Source organism: Salvelinus sp. IW2-2015, linkage group LG25 (assembly GCF_002910315.2).
Source record: "Salvelinus sp. IW2-2015 linkage group LG25, ASM291031v2, whole genome shotgun sequence".
Taxonomy (NCBI): Eukaryota; Metazoa; Chordata; class Actinopteri; order Salmoniformes; family Salmonidae; genus Salvelinus; species Salvelinus sp. IW2-2015.
In genome coordinates, this window is record NC_036865.1 from 20267862 (window position 1) to 20278129 (window position 10268).

A 10268-nucleotide genomic window follows, 5' to 3' on the forward strand; every position below is an offset into this window, starting at 1 on the left:
GTAGGAAAACCGCAAAATCGGCAGTGTATCAAATACTTGTTCTCCCCACTGTATATATATATATTTTTTAACATTATTTGCAAACTGATGTGTGACAGTATTAATGCCAAAATAACATACATAACAGGCAAACCCCCCCCCAGAACCCCCCCCAATAAATATATGCACATATTTTTTTCATTTTTTTTTTGCAAAAATGTAGGTTCGCACTGAGATACAGGTGATTCTACACTAATTCGTGGGATTTGTTTGTTTGTTTCCTGTTCTTGCATACAGTGCAACTTGACTCAGATCTTGTGAAGGTGTGTTTGTGGTGCGTCCTCATCTACAGTGGAGGCATTGATCTCATTGTACAGGGCTTGGGTGCCACCATATGTGGCTCACAGCAAACCCTGTTCTCCTGGTCCTCAGGAGTCAAACCTGTCCGAGGAGTCAAACCCTGATCTGAGTGGCAAACCTGCTCGAGAGTTTATGTCCTGAGGTGGCAACTGTCCCTGAGGATTCACCCTGCTCTGGGTGGCAAACCCCTGTCTGAGTCAACCTGCTAGGTGGCAAACCCTGCTCCTGAGGAAGTAACCCCTGCTCCTGAGGAGTAAACCCCTGACACCCTGCTCTGAGGTGGCAAACCCCTGCTCCTGAGGTCAAACCCCTGCTTCCTGTCTGAGGACGTACGCCTGAGGTCACTGAGGACGTCAAACCCCTGCTCTGAGGTGGCAAACCCCTGCTCCTGAGGAGTCAAACCCCTGCTCCTGAGGTGGCAAACCCCTGATCCTGAGGAGTCAACCCCTGCTCTGAGGTGGCAAACCCCTGCTCCCTGCAGGTGGCAAACCCTGCTCCTGAGGTGCAAAACCCCTGATCCTGAGGTGGCAACCCCTGCTCTGAGGTTAAACCTGTTCTGAGGTGCAAACCCCTGCTCCTGAGGTGGCAAACCTGATCTTGGGTGGAAACCTGCTCCTGAGGATTCAAAACACCTGTTCTCCTATTCTGAGTGTTCCTGATGAACTTCAGATAGTACAGTTATCATGTGCCATGTGCTGGGAGGTGTCAGTAACTGAACAYAATTCTGTCTGTTACAGAAGCGTTTTACTCACCTTTGCCTGAGCATCTCTTGTCTGTTTCTCGTGATGACTTGGTGAAGGAACAGCAGGACGACCCCTCTTTGAAGGAGCTGTTTGACAGTGTTGCCAGCTGATGGGATAGAAAGCTCTGCACAAGGTTACTGCCTTCAAAACAGTATGCTTGTTCGCAGGTGCGTGCCTCATGGGGAAAACTTTGAAGGTGATCTTATCATGCAGATTGTAGTTTCGCCAGACAGTGCTTAAAATCTCCCATGATAATGTTGCTGGACATTTGGGAGTTAGGAAAACGTATGACCGTATTTTGCGTTACTTTTTCTGGCCAAGGTTGAAATGTGACATCTCTGCTTACATAAAAATATGTCACACATGCKAGTTGACTGGTAAGCCAAATCAGTCAATTAAACCTGCTCTTCTGTATCCTATTCCTGCCATTGGTCAGCCTTTTMAATATTTGATCATTGACTGTGTTGGTACTTTGCCCCATTCTGTCTGGCATTAGCTATTTGCTTACAGTGATATGCCACGCAACCAGGTACCCTGCTGCTTATCCGCTACGCACAATAACTAAGTCTGTTGTGAAGGCTTTATCTCAGTTCATCTCTGTATTTGGCATTCCTAAGGTCATTTAGAGTGACCAAGGCTCGAATTTTACCTTTCATGTTTGCACAAGTGCTACAGCAGCTTTGTGTCTAGCAGAACCAGTCATGTACAGTCCCAGGATGAGTTAGAGCATTTTCATCAAACCCTAAAGTCTCTCCTGCCTGCATACTGTATAGAGCTAGATTGTGATTGGGAAGAAGGTTTGCCATGGTTACTGTTGGCAGCTTGAGAAGTTGTCCAGGAGTGTAGGATTTAGCCCAAATGATCTGTTCTTTGGACATGCAGTGCGTGGACCTCTGGCTGTGTTGCATGACAGCTGAGGAACAGTAGAGCCAKCACTAAATTTACTTGGTTATGTTAATGGTTTTCGTAATAGTGTTCTTAGCTGGTGAAATGGAAAAAGAGAAACTGGAAAGTGCACAAGTAAAGATTAAGCATATTTATGACCGTCYGACTGAACGTAGAAAATTTWGCCCTGGTGCTAGGTTTTAGCTCTGTTACCAATTGTAGGTTATGCTTTTTAGGCTAAGTTCACTGGGCCTTTCACAGTGGTGTGCAAAGTGTCTGAACAGAACTATCTGGTTGCAACTACTAAGCGCAGGAAGGCCTCCCAACTTTTTCATGTGAACTTGTTGAAACCTCACTACCATCAGTCATCGGCATCGATTCCTGTTAAGTCAGGTGATAGGTAACTTAGTTCTGCCCTTTCTGCATTCTCAGTTGCCCTAGACTCCTTTTCGCCTCATACTTTGTATGAGGAAGAGTTCAGCTTCTGAGGGTAGTTTGAAAAATTCAGAAGTGTTGGGGATTCCTTTCCTCTTCCTCATATGGAGGATTGTGTTGATTGTGTTGAAGTGGGTTCTGCAAAGTTTCGGAGCAAGTTCAATCTCCTTAAAGGGTACTGGCAGGTCCTCTTGTCTACTAGAGCAAGGGAGAGTTGTGCTTTCATCACAAATTCTGGACTGTATTCTTATACAGTTATGCCTTTTAGTTTGCGTAATGCACCTGCAACATTTAAGCACCTCGTGAACTGTGTTGTCTTTGGTCTGGACGGATGTACGGTGTACTTGGATAAAGTGGACATTTATAGTGACACCTGCTCTCAGTATGTCCAACGTATACAAGCACTGTTTGATAGGTTGGCTTGGGTACGTTTGACAATTAATCTTAGTTTAATAAAAGTATTCCTTTTACATTTGTATCATGCGCAGTCTCCTTTTGTTGTTACGAACTATGAGCCAGGGTTCCAAACTGCCTCTGGAAGCAACATCGTTGGGAGCTTCATGAAATGGATTTCCATGGCTGAGCAGCCACACACAATCCTAAGGTCGCAATGCCAAGCATTGGCTGGAYTGGTCTAAAGCTCTCCGCCATTGGACTCTGGAGCAGTGGAAACGCTTTCTCTGGAGAGATGAATCACACTTCACCATCTGGTAGTTTGACGGATTAATCTGGGTTTGGCAGATGCCAGGAGAACGCTACGGGCCCCAATGCATAGTGGCAACTGTAAAGTTTGGTGGAGGAATAATGGTCTGGGMCTGTTTCATGGTTTGGGATAGGCCCCTTAGTTCCAATGAAGAGAAATCTTAACACTACAGCATTCAATGACATTCTAGACGATTCTGTACTTCCAACTTTTTGGCAACAGTTTAGGGAAGGCCCTTTWKTGTTTTAGCATGACAATGCCCCCGTGCAGAAAGCGAGGTCCATACATAAATGGTTTGTCGAGATCGGTGTGAAAGAAATTGACTGGCCTGCACAGAGCACTGACCACAATTCAATTGAACACCTTTGGGATGAATTGGAACGCCGACTGCGAGCCAGGCCTAATCGCCCAACATCAGTGCCCGACCTTACTAATGCTCTTGTGGCTGAAGTGAAGCAAGTCCCCGCAGCAAGTTCCAACATCTAGTGGAAAGCCTTCCCAGAGGAGTGGAGGTTGTCATAGCAGCAAAGGCAGGACCAACTCCATATTAATGCCCAGGATTTTGGAATGAGTTGTTCGATGAGTAGGTGTCCACATACTTTTGATKATGTAGTGTATCTATCTCCCTTTCACTCTCTCACTCACTCTCACTCTCTTCAATTTCACTTTTCAGGACACACTTTTGATTCAGGCCTCTCTCTGAAATGTGGACTGTCCATATGGACCTCTCGTCTCCCTTTATGCCTTGTGTTGCATAACTGCAGATGTGCCCGGTCGTGAGTCGTGCCTGTTGACTCTGCTGTGCGGGTGTGGAGAGAAGGGAWGGGCCGCCGGAAGGAGATCCCAAAACCACTGTGTCCAAACGGATGAGTCTGTGGCAGGGTTTCTACTCCATCCTTCCTCCCTCGTTCCATCCCTCCCTTCCCTCCCAAAACCACTGGCTCCTGACTGGGCCACTGTTTGCGGACCAGGTGTGAAAACAGTGCAGGCATAGAACCAATCAACAGCAGCAGCCCCGGCCATACCTACAAATATATCACAGTTTGAGCATTTTCTCTCATACTTTTTTTTTTACTCCTCGTTCATATACTGCTGAATAAGAGAGATTATATGGAGGGAGAATTAATCATTTAAGTACAGTGTATGTTTGTCTAGTACATTTTAGGGTTGATTTATTTGACATAAACTAAGTTAATCACCAATTGCCCCCCACCAAAAAAAAGGTTATGTCACAATGTGTTTTTTTGCAACTCTCATACATGGAAGTCAAGTACATATAAACATTAACTGGATAAGTGGTTTGAAAATAGACTAACTTCTGTGGAAATACTATAGTTATACCAAATGTGAGTCGTACAATAGTTACATTGGGGAGGAATCAATGGACATCCACCCACTGCAGATGGAAGAGGTCCTCTACCTAGTTTAAATTGATCGTAAATGCTATACTTTCACCTCTACTCCTATTGCTTGAGCACAAACTACAAAAATATAGAAATATTATTTTTTTCTCTTGAATACTTTCACTGACATCAAGCTGATTTGTAGCTTACATCATTAGACATGGTCCAAGRATGACAGTGGTACAGATAAAAAGCAAGGCACAGGAATGTAATAGGTTTAGTTTTGTGGAGGAGAGTATTAGCTCTGAAGTTAAATCTATCATACTGTTGTGAGAGTTATACCCTAGTCTCTGCAGTCTTTTATTGATGGTTAGGAGGTGCACTCCACTCCTGGGTGGGTGGGTGGGTGGGTTGGTTGTTAGGAGTAATATTTAGTTTGATTCATAGCAACCCAAAAAGCGTGGGAGCTTAGTCTGTTCACAGAGCCTCCTGTGACTTTTTCTTACAGCACACTTTGTTCATTGTGTAAGGCAGAGGTGCACACAGAAGCACAAGGTTACTCCAGTTCATAGCCTGGTTGTGCCTGTTTGAGTAATTAAGCCGGCATATTATGTAATGGTTATTGCTACCATAGTACAAGAAAATGTGATGCATTACGTCCACCATCATGAAGAAAACTGAGAACAGTTGCTTTTAATATTGCACAAATATAGAACCAGACTGAACTATTCTAACGAACCTCAACAATTTTTGTGACATTTCTTGGGMAAATACTAAAAAAGCCTCACATCTACTTGGACAACTATAGATCCTGAACCCGACTCATTCCAATCCCATTCTGCTATGCATTGTCCTCAGTAAATCATTTTTTAAAGAAACAGCTACACCTGCTGAATTATTGCTGGCATTACCGATATAATGTAGGCTTTTGCTGACTCAAGTCTCAAAAAGGCACATAACAAAATGTTGAATAAAATCATAAAGAGTGTGTGATGTCACAGGGTAGGCTAAATCCATTGGAATTCAATSACTTTTTGACAGCATCCATTTTGATATAAACCAAACTTTCCATACATTTTTGCCAATGGAGGAAGTTGTCAGGAAGTGACTTTTTGGATCTGAAACATTCAGGAGATAAATATGCTCAAAGTTGACACATTTCGCATACCCCACCATACCATGAGATATCCATGTCATTTAAGAAGTGTTGGTGGCTTGCGGGCTGGTTGAATAAAGACAAAACAATACCTTAAACGCATAAATGTGTCATTCTTGTGCAATTTATATTTATGGGCTACATTGAGGGMTTTTTTCTCATTATTTTAGGGTATTATTTAATTTTTTTTGTTACTGCATTTTTCCCCCTGGTCCTTAAACATCTTTGCTCTGCGAAAGAAGCAGAGATGACAGAAAACTTGACCGATGTCAACTAGATAGAAGCATTCATTCTATAGATTTATAACATCATCTTGAACAAGGGGTTACGTTTATTTCGTCTTCTAGGGCAATATATAATGACAGAAGAGAAGCTGCATGTATCTAATTATAGACAAGTTGACTTATAAATAGGCTACTGAAATGTCGGAAATTATAAGCAGAAACATGTTTAATTCAGGCAACAACAAAAAATTCCTGCTCCCCCTGTCAAAAAATCGTTCTGCTGTCTCTGTAGCTAGCCTACAGCGTATTTTCTATATTAGTGTTAAAGCCAATTTATGCTTGATCTGCAAATGTGGTCAGAGACTCCATATGGAGGGTGTGACACAATTGCGGWGCCTTCYGAAGCCTGAAGAGGCCAAATTGACCTCTGTACCGCATCGCTGTYCCCCTCCCAAATTGTGTAACAATGTGGAGGGCTCCATATAGCTCAGCATTGACATGATTGGTTGATGGTAGTTGGGGGCGGGAGGTCCTGTATTAACYCAAACTCACTTCCTTGGCAACTTCCTTCACAACAGCTCTGCTCAACAGATCTGTGCTGCTGCACAAAGCACAATAATTATGAATGCCCTCACTTCTGCAGAGGCCTTATCACCGTAAATGCTGCACGGCCAATGCAGATGTCGATTTGACCATGCKGTGCTTTTTAGGGTCTGGTGCAGGCCTCACATTTTCACTTTATCACATATAGTTAGGCGGRTGCAGATGGGTTACTAGCAAGTGCGGGCAGGTGCAGGTAAAAGGCACTACATGGTCAATCCGAGGTCTGCATTGGTCATGCAGCATTTACGGTGATACAACCTCTGCAGAAGTCAGGGCATTCACACTTCTTGCTTCGCAGAGCAGTGTAGAGCTGTTGAGCAGAGCTGTTGTGAAGGAAGTTGTAAAGGAAGTGAGTTTGTGTTTATACAGGACCTCCCACCCCCCTACCATTAACCAATCATGTCAATGCGGAGTTATACGGAGCCCTCCGCATTGTAAAAAAAATGTGTAGGCGCACGGCGATGAGTTATGGAGCTCAATTTGGCTTCTACATGCCTCCGGAGACTCCACAATTGCGTCACACCCTCCATACGGAGCCTTCGACTACATTTCCAGATCAAGCATAAATTGGCTWTGAACAAACAGCTGACTTGTGCACCACTAGCAGGCACAACACAAAAKCCTCAGATGATGTAAAATAGGATCTAACTGCTACATATGCTAACATGAAGAAAATCTGACTTTACACGTTTTTATATAGGCCTAATAATATTTACAATTTATTTTCAAGAAATTATAAATAGTTTGGCAACCATGTTTGTAACCTTTTAAATTATATTAATCTCAAGAGTTTATATTTTACACTGATGAAGACATGGATGTCTCATGGTAAGGTGGGCTATGCTATAGGTCAACTTTGAGCACCTTTGTCTCTTTGAATGTTTTGGCATTTAGGTCCAACAAGTCACTTTTTGAGCACTTCTACAATGAGCAACCACGTATGGAAGATTTCGTTCAAATCAAAAGGGGTTCTGCAAAGTTTTTTTTTGTTTTTGCATTAGACTCTTGCAGTGTGTGTGTGTGTGTGTGTGTGTGTGTGTGTGTGTGTGTGTGTGTGTGTGTGTGTGTGTGTGTGTGGTGTGTGTGTGTGTGTGTGTGTGTGTGTGTGTGTGTGTGTTGTGTGTGTCATTTATTGACCAACAGATATAATGCCATTTATTAACCATATTCATTGGTGATAGGGCTATCTTGAGGATATTTTATATTTCCATAAAGTTAAGAGATGTGTTTAAATAGATTATTATCAATCAATTACCAATTCAAGTTCTAACTTCTAACTTTGTAACAATGACTAACAACATAAAAACAAACTACTTTTAGTTTTTATGGTTGCCTAGTGGTTAGAGCGTTGGGCCAGTAACCGAAAGGTTGCTTCAGCAGTGATAAATTCATGAACTTCTTTGAGGAAAAGATCATGATCATTAGAAAGCAAATTACAGACTCCTCTTTAAATCTGCGTATTCCTCCAAAGCTCAGTTTGTCCTGATCTGCACAACTCTGCCAGGACCTAGGATCAAGGGAGACACTCAAGATATTTAATACTATATCTCTTGACACATTGATTAAAATAATCATGGCCTCTAAACCTTCAAGCTGCGTACTGGATATTCCAACTAAACTATCTGAAAGAGCAGCTTCCTGTGCTTGGCCCTCCTATGTTGAACATAATAAACGGCTCTCTATCCACCGGATGTGTACCAAACTCACTAAAAGTGGCAGTAATAAAGCCTCTCTTGAAAAAGTCAACCTTGACCCAGAAAATATGAAAAACTATCGCCTATATCGAATCTCCCATTCCTCTCAAAAAAATTGAAAAAGCTGTTGCGCAGCAACTCACTGTCTTCCTGAAGACAAACAATGTATACGAAATGCTTCAGTCTGATTTTAGACCACATCATAGCACTGAGACTGCACTTGTGAAGGTGGTAAAATACCTTTTATGGCATCAGACCGAGGCTCTGCATCTGTCCTCGTGCTCCTAGATCTTAGTGCTGCTTTTGATACCATCGATCACCACATTCTTTTGGGAGATTGGAAACCCAAATTGGTCTACACGGACAAGTTCTGGCCTGGTTTAGATCTTATCTGTCGAAAGATATCAGTTTGTACCTGTGGATGGTTTGTGCTCTGACAAATCAACTGTACATTTTTGGTGTTCCTCAAGGCTCCGTTTTATGACACTATTGTTTTCACTTATATTTTAGCTATTGGTAATGTCATTCGGAAACATAATGTTAACTTTCACTGCTATGCGGACGACACACAGCTGTACATTTCAATGAAACATGGTGAAGCCCAAAAATTGCCTCCCTGGAAGTCTGTGTTTCAGACATAAGGAAGTGGATTGCGGCAAATGTTCTACTTTTAAACTCAGACAAAACAGAGATGCTAGTTCTAGGTCCCAAGAAACAAAGAGATCTTCTGTTGAATCTGACAATTAATCTTGATGGTTGTACAGTCATCTCAAATACAACTTTGAAGGACCTCTGTGTTACTCTGGACCCTGATCGCTCTTTTGACAAACATATCAAGACTGTTTCAAGGACAGCTTTTTTCCATCTACGTAACATTGCAAAAATCAGAAACTTTCTGTCAAAAATGATGCAGAAAAATGTATCCATGCTTTTGTCACTTCTAGGTTAGACTACTGCAATGCTCTACTTTCCGGCTACCCAGATAAAGCACTAAATAAACTTCAGTTATTGCTAAACACGGCTGCTAGAATCTCGACTAGAATCTTGAAATGTGATCATATTACTCCAGTGCTAGCCTCTCTACACTGGCTTCCTGTTAAGGCAAGGGCTGATTTCAAGGTTTTACTGCAAACCTACAAAGCATTTGGTCCTCCCGTACATACCTACACGTATGATACGGTCCTTYSTGTCCCTAGAATTTCTAAGCAAACAGCTGGAGGCACGGCTTTCTCCTATAGAGCTCAATCTTRATGGAATGGTCTGCCTATCCATGTGAGAGACGCAGACTCAGTCTCAACCTTTAAGTCTTTATTGAAGATTCATCTCTTCATTAGGTCCTATGATTGAGTGTAGTCTGGCCCAGGAGTGTGAAGGTGAACGGAAAGGCACTGGAGCAACGAACCGCCCGTTCTGTCTCTGCCTGACCGGTTCCCCTCTCTCCACTGGGATTCTCTGCCTCAAACCCTATTACAGGGGCTGAGTCACTGGCTTACTGGTGCTCTTCCATGCCATCCCCAGGAGGGGTGTGTCACTTGAGTGGGTTCAGTCACTAATATGATTTTCCTGTCCGGGTTAGTGCCCCCACGTGGGGGAGATCTTCATGGGCTATACTCGGCCTTGTCTCAGGATGGTAAGTTGGTGGTTGAAGATATCCCTCTAGTGGTGTGGGGGCTGTGATTTTGCAAAGTGGGTGGGGTTATATCCTGCCTGTTTGGCCCTGGGGGCTGTCTCTCTCTCTCTCTCTCTCTCTCTCTCTCTCTCTCTCTCTCTCTCTCTCTCTCTCTCTCTCTCTCTCTCTCTCTCTCTCTCGCTTCTACACCAGCCTTGTTTGCTGTTTGGGGTTTTAGGCTGGGTTTCTGTACAGCACTTTGTGACATCAGCTGATGTAAGAAGGGCTTTATAAATACATTTGATTGATTGATTGGTTGCTGGATCAATCCTTGAGCTGACAAGGTAAAAATCTGTCATTCTGCCCCTGAACAAGGCAGTTAACCCACTGTTCCCCGATAGGCCGTCATTGTAAATAAGAATTTGTTCTTTAACTGACATGCCTAGTTAAATTTAAAAAAATGTGTTAGTCATTGTTACAAAAAGTCTTAGGATACTTTTTTTCGCCACATCCAGTAAGGGGAGCAGGCCACGC